The sequence below is a fragment of the Miscanthus floridulus genome, chromosome 16 (genome assembly GCF_019320115.1).
Source record: "Miscanthus floridulus cultivar M001 chromosome 16, ASM1932011v1, whole genome shotgun sequence".
Classification (NCBI taxonomy): Eukaryota; Viridiplantae; Streptophyta; class Magnoliopsida; order Poales; family Poaceae; genus Miscanthus; species Miscanthus floridulus.
In genome coordinates, this window is record NC_089595.1 from 90,941,936 (window position 1) to 90,953,842 (window position 11,907).

The window sequence follows — 11,907 nt, forward strand, 5'->3', positions numbered from 1 at the left end:
TATATCATTCGGGCTCAAGAACACTGGGGCTACCTACCAACGTGCCATATAGGCCTGCCTCAAAGACAAGATAACAGACAACCTCATCGAGGCTTATGTTGATGATGTAGTTGTCAAAACAAAGGAAGCACATACCCTTGTTGACAACCTGGAATGCACCTTCGCAGCCCTTAATACATTCCAATGGAAATTAAACCCAAAGAAGTGCATCTTTGGTGTTCCTTCTGGTATACTACTTGGCAATGTCGTCAGTTACGACGGCATATGCCCTAACCTAGAGAAAGTCAAAGCTGTCTTAGACATGAAGCCCCCCAAAAAGGTGAAGGATGTCCAAAAGCTTACCGGATGCATGGCTGCTCTCAGTCATTTCATATCAAGATTAGGAGAAAAAGTACTACCATTTTTCAAGCTGCTCAAAGCATTCGAGAAGTTTGAGTGGTCGGAGGAAGCAGATGCTGCCTTCACACAGCTGAAACAATACCTTACATCACCTCCAGTCCTCACTGCTCCCAGAGAAGATGAAACTCTCTTACTTTATATTGCGGCAACTAATCGGGTGGTCTCCACTACCATGGTGGTCGAGCGCGATGAGCCTGGCCACACCTATAAGGTACAGTGACTAATCTATTTCATCAGTGAGGTACTCAATGAATCCAAGACCAGGTACCCACAGATTCAGAAACTGATCTACGCCATACTGATAACATCCCGAAAGTTGAAACATTACTTCGACGGATATCGTGTGGTGGTCATGACCGAGTACCCACTGGGAGACATCATTCGCAACAAGGATGTGAACGGGTGCATCATCAAATGGGCAATGGAGCTATGCCCTTTCTCCTTGGAATTTGCAAGCCGTACTACAATCAAGTCTCAGGCACTCGTCGATTTCATCATCGAGTGGACAGACTTAAGCACGCCTGCCCCTCAGGGGCCCGATGAGTAATGGAAGATGTACTTTGATGGCTCTCTCAACATCGACGGCGTAGGAGCAGGAGTCCTTTTTGTGTCACCATCCAAGGAGCAGCTCCGGTACGTCCTCAGGATTTATTTCCCAGCATCTAATAACATCGCCGAGTACGAAGCATGCCTACATGGTTTGCACATTGCGATCAAGCTCAGTGTCAAATGTCTCTATGTCTACGGAGACTCGGCTCTGATCATCAACCAACTCAACAAGGACTGGGACACGACCAGTGAAAAGATGGATGCATACTGCAAATCGATCAGAAAACTAGAAGGCAGGTTCTACGGTATCGAGTACACACATGTGGTCCGGGACAAAAATCAAGCAGCAGATGCGTTGTCAAAGTTAGGATCATCCTGAGCTAAAGTCCCACATGGCGTATTCATTCAAGACTTGCTCACGCCTTCCATCGAAGAGGAAGATCCCACGGTCGACAAGCCTCGAGACCAGCTATTGGTGGCTATGGTTCCGACATCAAGCACCATCAAGCCACCTTTGACCACTCATGAGCTCGACTGGAGAGTACCTTTCATCAAGTATCTGACAGATGGTAGCGATTACACTGATCAGACAAAAAATGAGCACCTGATGCGTCGTAGTAAGTAGTATCTGCTCATCGATGGTAAATTATGGCGCAAGAACGCAAAGGAGGAAATCTTGATGAAGTGTATAACTCAGGAGGATGGCAAACATCTCCTGGACCAAATCCACTCTAGCTCCTATGGCAACCACGTGGCCTCAAGAACGCTGGTTGGCAAGGCTTTCCGAGCAGGGTTCTATTGGCCGTCAGCGGTAGCCGATGCAGAGAAGCTAGTCTGCCACTGTGAGGGTTGTTAGTTCTTCACCAAGAGAATCCACATACCAGCACACAAGATCCAGACAATACCAACCTCTTGGCCCTTCGCATGTTGGGGACTAGATATGATCGGGCCCTTCAAACTGGCTCCTGGGAAATTTACATGTGTCTTTGTGCTGATCGACAAATTTTCTAGGTGGATAGAATACATGCCTCTGGTACAGGCATCCTCAGAAAAGGCTATCACGTTCCTCGACCAGGTCATCCACCACTTCAGCATACCCAACAACATCATCACTGATCTGGGTACTCAATTCACCGGGAATGCTTTTTGGGACTTCTGCGATGAAAGGAGCATAGTAGTAAAATACGTCTTGGTGGCGCACCCTAGGGCTAATGGACAGGTTGAGCGGGCAAACGGTATGATTTTGGATGCACTGAAGAAGAGGATGTACAGAGAAAATGACAAAGCTCCCAGAAGATGGCTCAAAGAGTTACCAGCCATGGTCTGGGGCCTCAGAACTCAGCCTAGTCGTAATACCGACGTCTCACCATACTTTATGGTTTACGGTGTTGAGGCAGTCCTCCCAGCAGATATAGCTTTCAGATCAGCACGTGTAGAGAACTTCGATGAAGGCAAGGTCAATGGAATGCGGGAGCTAGAAGTGAATAGTGTAGAAGAGAAGCGACTCGATTCTTGCGTACGTACAGCCAAATACCTTGCTGTTTTGCATAGGTACTACAACAAGAATGTTAAAGAGCAGTTCTTTGTGGTCGGGGACCTGGTCCTGAAGTGGAAGACGAATCAGGCTGGTGTCCATAAACTCGCAACTCCATGGGAAGGGCCCTTCATGATCATGGAAGTCACACGACCAACATCTTACAGGTTAGCTCACCTGGATGGTACAGACGTACCTAATTCTTGGCACATCAACAAGCTTAGGCATTTCTATGCTTAACTACTAAGATATGTACTCCTTTTGTACTTTCGATTTAATTCAATAAAGCTATTATGATTTCTCCGACCACTCTAATGTGTCACTTCGAATTTTGCAGTTATTCTAACTCAACCAGTCAAAGCCGACCACCATTCCTTCCTGAGTTTTTAGAGCAGGCCCTATCTCCGGTTCCTCCCAATGCGTGCATGGGATCTGCTCTCTACGCTATGGGTGATTGGCAGGCCCCCTCTGGTTTGACTTGTCTACATCTATGTGTGCATAGGTCACGCACCTCACACTCCAACCACATGGCAAACTAGGGCCGTACAAACTTTTCAGGATGACTTGTCGACTAAACTGGTACAACTAAACAGAATGCTAACATGTTCTCACTTAGTTACACCAACACGAGTTTCAAGCTTAAATGTGTTTTATACAAAACAAACAAGCTTATGATGATATACAGTTATGTTATTACAAGCTTACCTAAAAAGGTACAAGTTTACAATAACACAACTACATCTTCTTCTACAGCTATAGCCTATCCTATTTGGCTGGTCGAGGCACGTGGCACCTGCTGCTCGCTACTCCTGACATCTTGCTCGAGTCTCAGAGACTCTTGTACTGGTCGAGCCAAAGAAGATGGCCCTGCCGATGCCAGGCTAGTCGAGACCACAGGCTTCGCCGGTTGGCTCACAACTGATGGCGCTTCCAGCTGACTTGTTGATGGCATACCCCGTACAGGTGTTGTCCCACCTCCACACAAGTTAATATCGCCAATTATTTTTGCCGACAAGTCCAGCTGGGTTATCTGAAGCTCCTTAGCCTTGTCTGGATCAATCTCCTTCGGGTATCCAGCCTCCAGGCATTTGAGATCGATCAAGGGGTAGTGAGCATGCACCATACTTAATACATGTGTGCCTGTGTACTCACCCGCCTATTTCATGAACTCTTGGAACCATCCCCATGCCTTTCGGCATCTATCGACCAGTTCAAGCTGTGGTGTCCCTGGCACGTCCTCTATAAGCGCTGGATCGATAAGGTTGAGGACTGGCAAAATGCCTGTTGCCACTTCCTGGCACCGTTTCTTCCATGCGTCCCGATCCTTGGTGGTCTCTTGGCACTGCGCCTTCCAGCCATCACGTTCTTTTATCACAGCTTCCAGATGCTTCTTGGCATTGACTTTTAAAACTGCAAATCGCATAAGACATTATAACGTAATGCCAAGACAAGATAAGGCGGGCAACAAAAGTGAGCAAGGTGGTCTGGAACACTTACTTTTCAGTTCCTCCTTCATCTTGGTTGTGTGGTCCTAGAGTTGTGACTGGTCGTGCACTAGTTTCTTGTTGTCCTCCTTTAGGCGACCACACTCTACGACCACACGGCTATTCTCCTCTTGGAGACGGACTACTTCGGCTTCTAAGCCTGCACTACAGCTGTTATTACTAACAATGCAACAACATGTGTCATGCACTTGTTGTGATAAAGTGACAACTTACTTGTTCTTTCCTGCTCTTTGTTACTAAGCTAGACGACCAGGTTCTGGTTCTGTGCCTCTTGCTCCATCCTCTCATGGTTGGCGGCTTCAAGTTGGTGGCGCAAGCGTTCCACTTCGGCCGCCAGTTCTTTATTGCTTGCTGTGATCCCCTCAATCTGGTCGAAGCATTTCTTTCGGTACCTTGGGTCTTCATTAAGTCCTGCATGTGAAAAGCTAAGTAAGACAGTTTAACTAGATAGCAAGATCAGGTGGTTAGGCAAAGCATACCTGGACTTCTATCACCAGTTGTTTCGCCGCTCGTTCAACTTTCATGGTCTCTTCGACCTCTAGGATTTCCTCATGAACAACCCATTGGTCATTCCGCCAGCGCGACACATATACATGTTGTCGTTTGTCTTGTGGACGGCCTAGGACCTCCTCTACTTCGTCTTCTTCGGCCTCTTCTTTGGGTAGCGGTGCTAGTCTAGAGTTTGCAGCTTCTGCGATCACTATGGCCTTCCCATGGGCCGTAGCATCGGCAAACATGCTCTGTGCTATCACCTCCGGCTGCTGCTCCTCGGTCTAGTCTGTTACCCTTGGTGCTGAAGTGTCGCCCTCAGCAGGGTTAGTGCTCGGAGCATTCGTGCTTGTCTCGGCTCTTCCCTCGACCCACTGCTCGAGGATTGTTGTCTGACCGCTTGTGGTTTGAGGCTCTGGTGGACCTTCTACTATGTTTTCCTCCATGGCCGGCCGCTGGGCAGTCTTCTCTATAATTGCCAATGAAGCCATGCCGCTCCCGGCTAGTTGATCTAGATTTTCGGTGGACACCGACCTGGTATATCCAAGATATGGTAACCATAATCAACGACAATTGCAAGCTTACATCAAAGTTACTAATACTTACATATTGGAAGCGCGGAATGATGTGGCAAAGGCATGTCTCTTTGGTCGTGCTTGCTCCCCGTGCTATGCAGGTGACACCTGGTCTCCCTCTACATCTAGCACTGATGCTAGTGCATGGTGCTTTGCCCCTCCACCGCTTGTCCTTGGTACCGTAGTGGCCAGCGATGTGGGTACAACTAGCACGGAGGAGCCGCCTTGCTTAGTTGACTCTAGTTGCCTCCTCCTCTTTCGAGGGACAAGTCGGAAGATGTCGGTGTTCTCTCCCTCCTCTGTGTCATCATCCGATTGAGTGAAGATCGCTTGTCGACGCTTGCTGGCCGCCGGCCGCTTACCAGCAGCTCTGGCCGCTGCCTCCTCTCCAACTCCGAGCACCACCTAGTCGACATCTTTGGTCCTGGTGCTGGTCTGGGCGGTTGGGCTGCCAACTTGTGGCCAATCTACACCAGGGGTGGCAATACGAATACTGTTGCTCTATCATGACCATTAATCTAGGAAAAACAAAGGAGATAACACAGTAAGTTCCTGTTACAACATAAAACTACGGGTACAAGGCAGAATGATTTACCTTCGGGGGGAGGTCGGGCGAGCTTGAAAGCGTGCTTGATGTCGCTCAATCGGACATAATTTGGATCAGCTAAGTTGAATAGCTCTCCAATCCTGGCTTTGACTTCGATCTTGTCAAGCGCCTCTTTCCTAGTCCTCGTTGGGTCTGCACTACCTTGGTACTCGTAGCTAGGATGTACTCTCCTCTGGTAGGGCTAGATCCTTCGGTTGATGAAGTTCCCGACCATACTTGGACCATCCAGTTTCCTCCACAGGATCATCCCAAGTATTCTGGGATCTATTCTAGGTGCTCGGGCTTCTCTGACCAGCTGGTCTTCTTCTCTGGAATGAACCCCATGTCGCACAGTGTGATCATGTTTGGCTCTTTGTGGATGTAGAACCACTTCTTGTACCAGTCGTCAAGTGACGTGTTCCATGGGCAGTGTAGGTATTGGGCCTTCATCCCGTCATGAAGATTAAGGTACACACCTCTGGCTATCTTTGAGCCGCCGCTTCCTTTCTTCCATAGACAGAAAAGATGGCGAAAGAAGTCAAAATGGGGCTGGAAGCCACCATATGCTTCGCAAAGATGAATGAAGGTAGAGACAAGAAGAATCGAGTTGGGATGCAGATTGCAAATTCCAGCCTCGTAATATAGACAGAGCCCCTGAAGGAAAGGGTGCACTGGAACTCCAAACCCCCGCTTGAAGAAATCTTCGAAAACCACAATCTCACCTGGTTGTGGATCGGGGTACCCCTCACCCTCCGGCGCGTGCCATCCTGTGAGTTCCTTGTTGTGGAGTACTCCCATGATGATGAGGTCTTCGATGGTCTGCTCGTTGCTTCTTGACTTCCACCACTCCTTCGCCATGACTCCGATTTTCTTCTGGGCATCACTCTTCACCATGAGTCCGCTTTGGCTGATGAAGGTGGACACGGGGGAGGGGTGATTGGTGATGATTTCGGAGGTATTAGGGTTGGCAAGAGGACGAAGAAGGCTGCGGCGGCAAATGGTAATGGGGATCGATAAAAAGTAACTTACCAGTTCTATATTATAAATAACCAAGAGTTCTGCCGTTTTGTCTGCCCAAGATTTTTGGGAGACATGCGCACGTGCTGCAAACGGTTGTTTTCACAACCTTGAGATCTATGCCAATATATGCACCTCTTCGTTATTAGTGTATGCGCCTCTTCGTTGCCAGTGTGAGAGGGCCCAAACTAACGCACCTCCATATAGGTGCCAAGTGACTGTTTGCTTGAAAGGACAAGAAGGCAGTATGACGTGTTATACCCGTCTACTTTTTTGACCAGACGTGTCAGATTGGACTTAACAGAGTAAGAAGATAAATAAATACACCAAATAATAATACAAGTGGCATTTGTTTCTTCGCCGCATGTCTCGTGCGCAGGGATGGTCTAGACCACTATCGTGCTCGGGGACTGCCCAGACCACTACCATGCTCGGGGACTGCTTAGACCACTACCATGCTCGGGGACTGCCCAGACCACTACCGTGCTCGGGGACTGCTCCGACCACTACCATGCTCGGGGACTATGGCGAACAATGCTCAGCGACTGCTCTCCTCGGCTACATAAGATGTGTACTTGCATACAATCGAGAGGCATTTATTTGGACCTTGCTACAAGGCTTATACTTCGCCTTCCAGCAAGCTTGGGGACTACATCGGTATGATGCACCTGCCGGTGCATCTCGTATTGATTGTACGACGATTGGATTCTTAACTTCAGTGGAAATTCTTTTTAGACCTTGGCACCACATGCCTACGTCACCTACTACCAGGCTTGGGGACTAAGTGGGCACACTTCACCTTGCAGTGAATGTGTTTATTTTATCGACCCCTACGCTTTGACTGATTGCCATGATTACTCCTGTCCACGGGTCACTTACATTTCTTGTCAGAAATACAAGTGGGCACACTTGATAAGGAAAGAAATCTTTTTATTTTTTCTTTAAGAGCACCATGGATTCTTTGGACAACCAGAATCTTTGGCTATAATCATGGTCTACTGCTCTCTGTTCTGGTTAGAATGCTGGAGCATTTGATTGGTCAATGTTTCAATCAGTTGGAGATGACATGAAGACGGATCGCATTAGTCAAAGGAGATTGAACAGCGTGTCGTACCATAATACATGGTGCTTGGGGACTAGCTGTGGGGGTATTAACCCCTATACCCTTATGGCTAGGCTTGGGCCAGCCCGGATCAGGGGGTTCGGTCCACTAGAAGACGACACGTGGCCCGGCCAGCCTGTTCGGAGTCCCACGCAAGGAGTCAAAGCAGATTTGGAGATCAAGCGGGATCCTGGTTGGTTAGAATAGGAATCCTTATCCGGCCACCTATGACAATTGTAACTAGCTAGGATTAATTTCCAGATCTATAACCCTGCCCCCTGGACTATATAAGGTGGGCAGGGGACCCCTCTAAAAAACATCTCTCATTGACATACAACAATACAATCAGACGTAGGACGTAGGTATTATGCCTTCTTGGTGGCCGAACCTAGATAAAACCTCATGTCTGTCTTGTGTCACCATCTTGTTTGTGGCTTGCGCATCTGTCTGCAGACAATCTACTACCTTAGGCATACTCCTAGGTAGACTGCCGACCATATTTCGTCGACACGGTCGAAGCTCCACCAAGTGAGCTCTCCCTTCCATGGCGTGATCCTAGGGACGCAGGCATACCCGCTCGAGTAGATCGACCTACCCATCACGTTTGGCGACCGAGCCAACTTTCACTCGAAGGTACTTACCTTTGAGGTTGTGGATTTCCTAGGGTCTTACCACGCCATCTTGGGGCGGCCATGCTATGCTAAATTCATGGTGGTCCCCAACTACACCTACCTAAAGCTGAAGATGCTAGGACCGAACGACATCATCACTGTGGGTAGCTCCTTTTGGCACACCTACACGTGCGACCGCGAGCATTTCGAGCTCACCACTGCCATCATCAACTCTTTCGAGCTCCCATGACTCGGGGAGTTGTCGACCCCAGCAGTCCTAGAGTACAACAAGCCAACCTCCTCGACTACCTTCCGCCCACTCGAGGAGACCAAAGCAGTGGGGATCAACCCTACTGACCCAACCAAGACGGTGTGGATCGGGACCCAGCTCCCAACCAAATAGGAATGCGAGCTCGTTGACTTTCTATGCGCCAACTATGACATCTTTGCATGGAAACCCTCTAACATGCCAGGCATACCATGGGAGGTCACTGAGCACGCACTACACCTCATCCTAGGCTCAAAAGCCCACCAAGCAATGCCTGCATCACTTCAATGACAAGATGCATAGGGCCATAGGCGAGGAGATTGCCAAACTCCTAGCAGCCAGCTTCATCAAAGAGGTATACCACTCTGACTAGCTCGCCAATCTTATTCTTGTTAAAAAGAAGACCAGGAAATAGAGAATGTGCATTGATTATACTGGCCTCAACAAGGCATGTTCAAAGGACCATTTTTCTTTACCACACATAGACCAGATAGTCGACTCCACCTCAGGATGCAAAATCCTCTCCTTTCTGGATGCCTACTCAGGCTATCACTAGATCATGATGAAAGAGTCTGACCAGCTCATGACTTCATTCATCACCCTATATGGTTCGCACTACTATGTAACCATGCCTTTTGGTTTGAAGAACGCTGGTGCCACCTACCAAAGGTGCATGCAGCAATGCTTCACCAATCAAATTGACCTGCTCGATCAGCCTAACCAAGTCGAGCGGTCAAAACCAACAATCACCATCTATGTTGATGACATAGTGGTCAAAACGGCCCAATCTTTTGACCTAATTGCCAACTTGGCCGCAATGTTCATGAACCTCCAAAGGTTCAACATCAAACTGAGTCCCACAAAATGTGTTTTTAGGGTTCCAAAGGGGAAGCTGCTTGGATACATCATGTTCGAACACGGCATCGAGGCCAACCCTAAAAAAATCACTGCCATCTCCAACATGGGCCCTATACACAACATCAAGGATGTACAAAGGCTCACCAGCTGTTTGGCCACCCTGAGCCAATTCTTTTCCTGGCTCGGCGAGCGGGGGATGCCTCTCTACAAGCTCCTAAAAAAGACGAACCCTTTTGTCTAGACTGAGGAAGCACAATAGGCTTTGGAGAGCCTTAAAGCATCTCTAACATCGACCCCAATCCTTGACGCTCCCGAACGGGGAGAACCCCTCCTCTATGTCGCGGCAAGCAACCACATGGTAAGCACTGCCCTAGTCATCAAAAGGGAGGAGCCAGGACACCACCTTAAGGTCCAATGACCCATATACTTCGTCGGGGAGGTAGTCATCGACCCCAAGGTTTGGTACCCCTAGGAGCAAAAACTCCTATATGCTGTGCTGATGGTGACCTGAAAGCTCCTGCACTACTTCACCGACCATGAAGTCTCAGTCGTCACTTCATACCCACTCGGAGACATCATCCGCAACCGCGATGCCATGAGATGAATCTCCAAGTGGGCACTCGAGCTAATGGGCCATGACATCAGGTATATCCCCTATACCGCTATTAAGTCTCAGGCTCTCATGGATTTTGTCATCGAATGGATGGAGGTCTAGCTCCCGACTCCAGACGTCACCCATGAGTACTGGATGATGTACTTTGAGGGGTCCGTAATGGCGCCCGGCTCAGGGCTAGAGTAGTTCTAATCTCCTTGAATGGGAGTAAGCTCTGCTACACCATTCACCTCCACTTTTTGGCCTCAAACAACACCATGGAATATGAGGCCCTCATCAACGGACTGTGCATCGCCATCGAGCTCGGGGTTATGCGACTCTATGTTTGCGGTGACTTAGAGCTGGTCATCGACCAGGTCATGAAGGAGTCCTCTTGCAAAAGCCCCCTCATGGTAGCATATTGCTAGAAGGTGCACAAGCTCGAGGACAAATTCTAGGGGATCGAGCTACACCATGTCCCCCGAAAGGACAACGATGCGGCCGATTTTCTAGCAAAATTGGCTGCTAGGCGGGTTCCATCTCTAGATGGGGTCTTCATCAATGACCTTCATGAACCATCTGCCCACATCCTAGAAGGTCCAATCTAGGCACACCCCGATGCTGACCCGGCGCTGAGGGGCTCTGACCCTAGTGCCTCCATGACGATGTCACCCATCAACATTGCCATGCTGGCACTCGATCAAGTCGACTGGCGAGCACCGCTACTTGCCTATCTCCATGAGGAGGTTCTCCCACCCAAAAGGACTAAAGCATGATAGATCACTTGACATGCCAAGACATTCATCGTGATCAGGAATGAACTCTACAAATGGAGTCTGTTAGGAGTACTCATGAAGTGTGTCCCTACCAACCAAGGCAAGCAGCTCCTCCTCGAGGTCCATGCCGAAATCTAGGGACATCACATGGCCCCAAGGTTGCTGGTCAGAAAAGCCTTTCACCATGGTTTTTACTGGCCAACCACGCTACGAGATGTAGAGGAGGCCATCCACAGGTGTGAAGGATGCTAGTTCTATGCTCAGCAAACTTATTTGCTAGCACAGGAGCTCTAAACCATCCCTATTACCTGGCCATTCGTGGTCTAGAGCCTCGACATGGTCGGACCCCTCAATAAGGGCTTGGGCGGCTTCACTCACCTACTCATAGCGGTCGACAAATTCACCAAGTGGATAGAGGCAAAGCCCATCACCAACATCCGCTCAGAAGAGGTAGTCAAGTTCTTCCTCGACATCATCTACCGGTTTGGTGTTCCTAATTGTATCATCACTGACCATGGAACTAACTTCTTTGGAAAGAAGTTTCTAGACTCAGTGATGGATATAGCATTAGGATCGACTGGGCCTCGGTTAGACATCCACATACAAATGGTCAGGTCGAACAAGCCAATGGCATGGTCCTCCAAGGACTCAAGCCACAAATATTCGACTGACTCAACAAGTACACTAGGCGATGGGTTGCAGAGGTCCCAGTGATCCTCTAGAGCCTAAGAATGACCCCAAACTGATCCACATGATTCACACCCTTCTTCTTGGCCTACGGAGCCGAAGCAGTGCTGCCCTCTGACCTTGATCACGGCTCCCCGAGAGTGAAGGCCTTCGACTGTGACCGAGCCACTGAGGCTCAATAAGACGCAGTTGACCTATTTGAGGAGGCCCGCAAGACAACCGTCATCCACTCCGCTCGCTTCCAGCAGACTCTCTATAGGTACCATGAGAGGAAAATCAAAGGAAGGATCCTTGAGGTTGGAGACCTCGTGCTTCAAAGGACTGAATCAACCAAAGAGAAACACAAACTATCTCTGCCT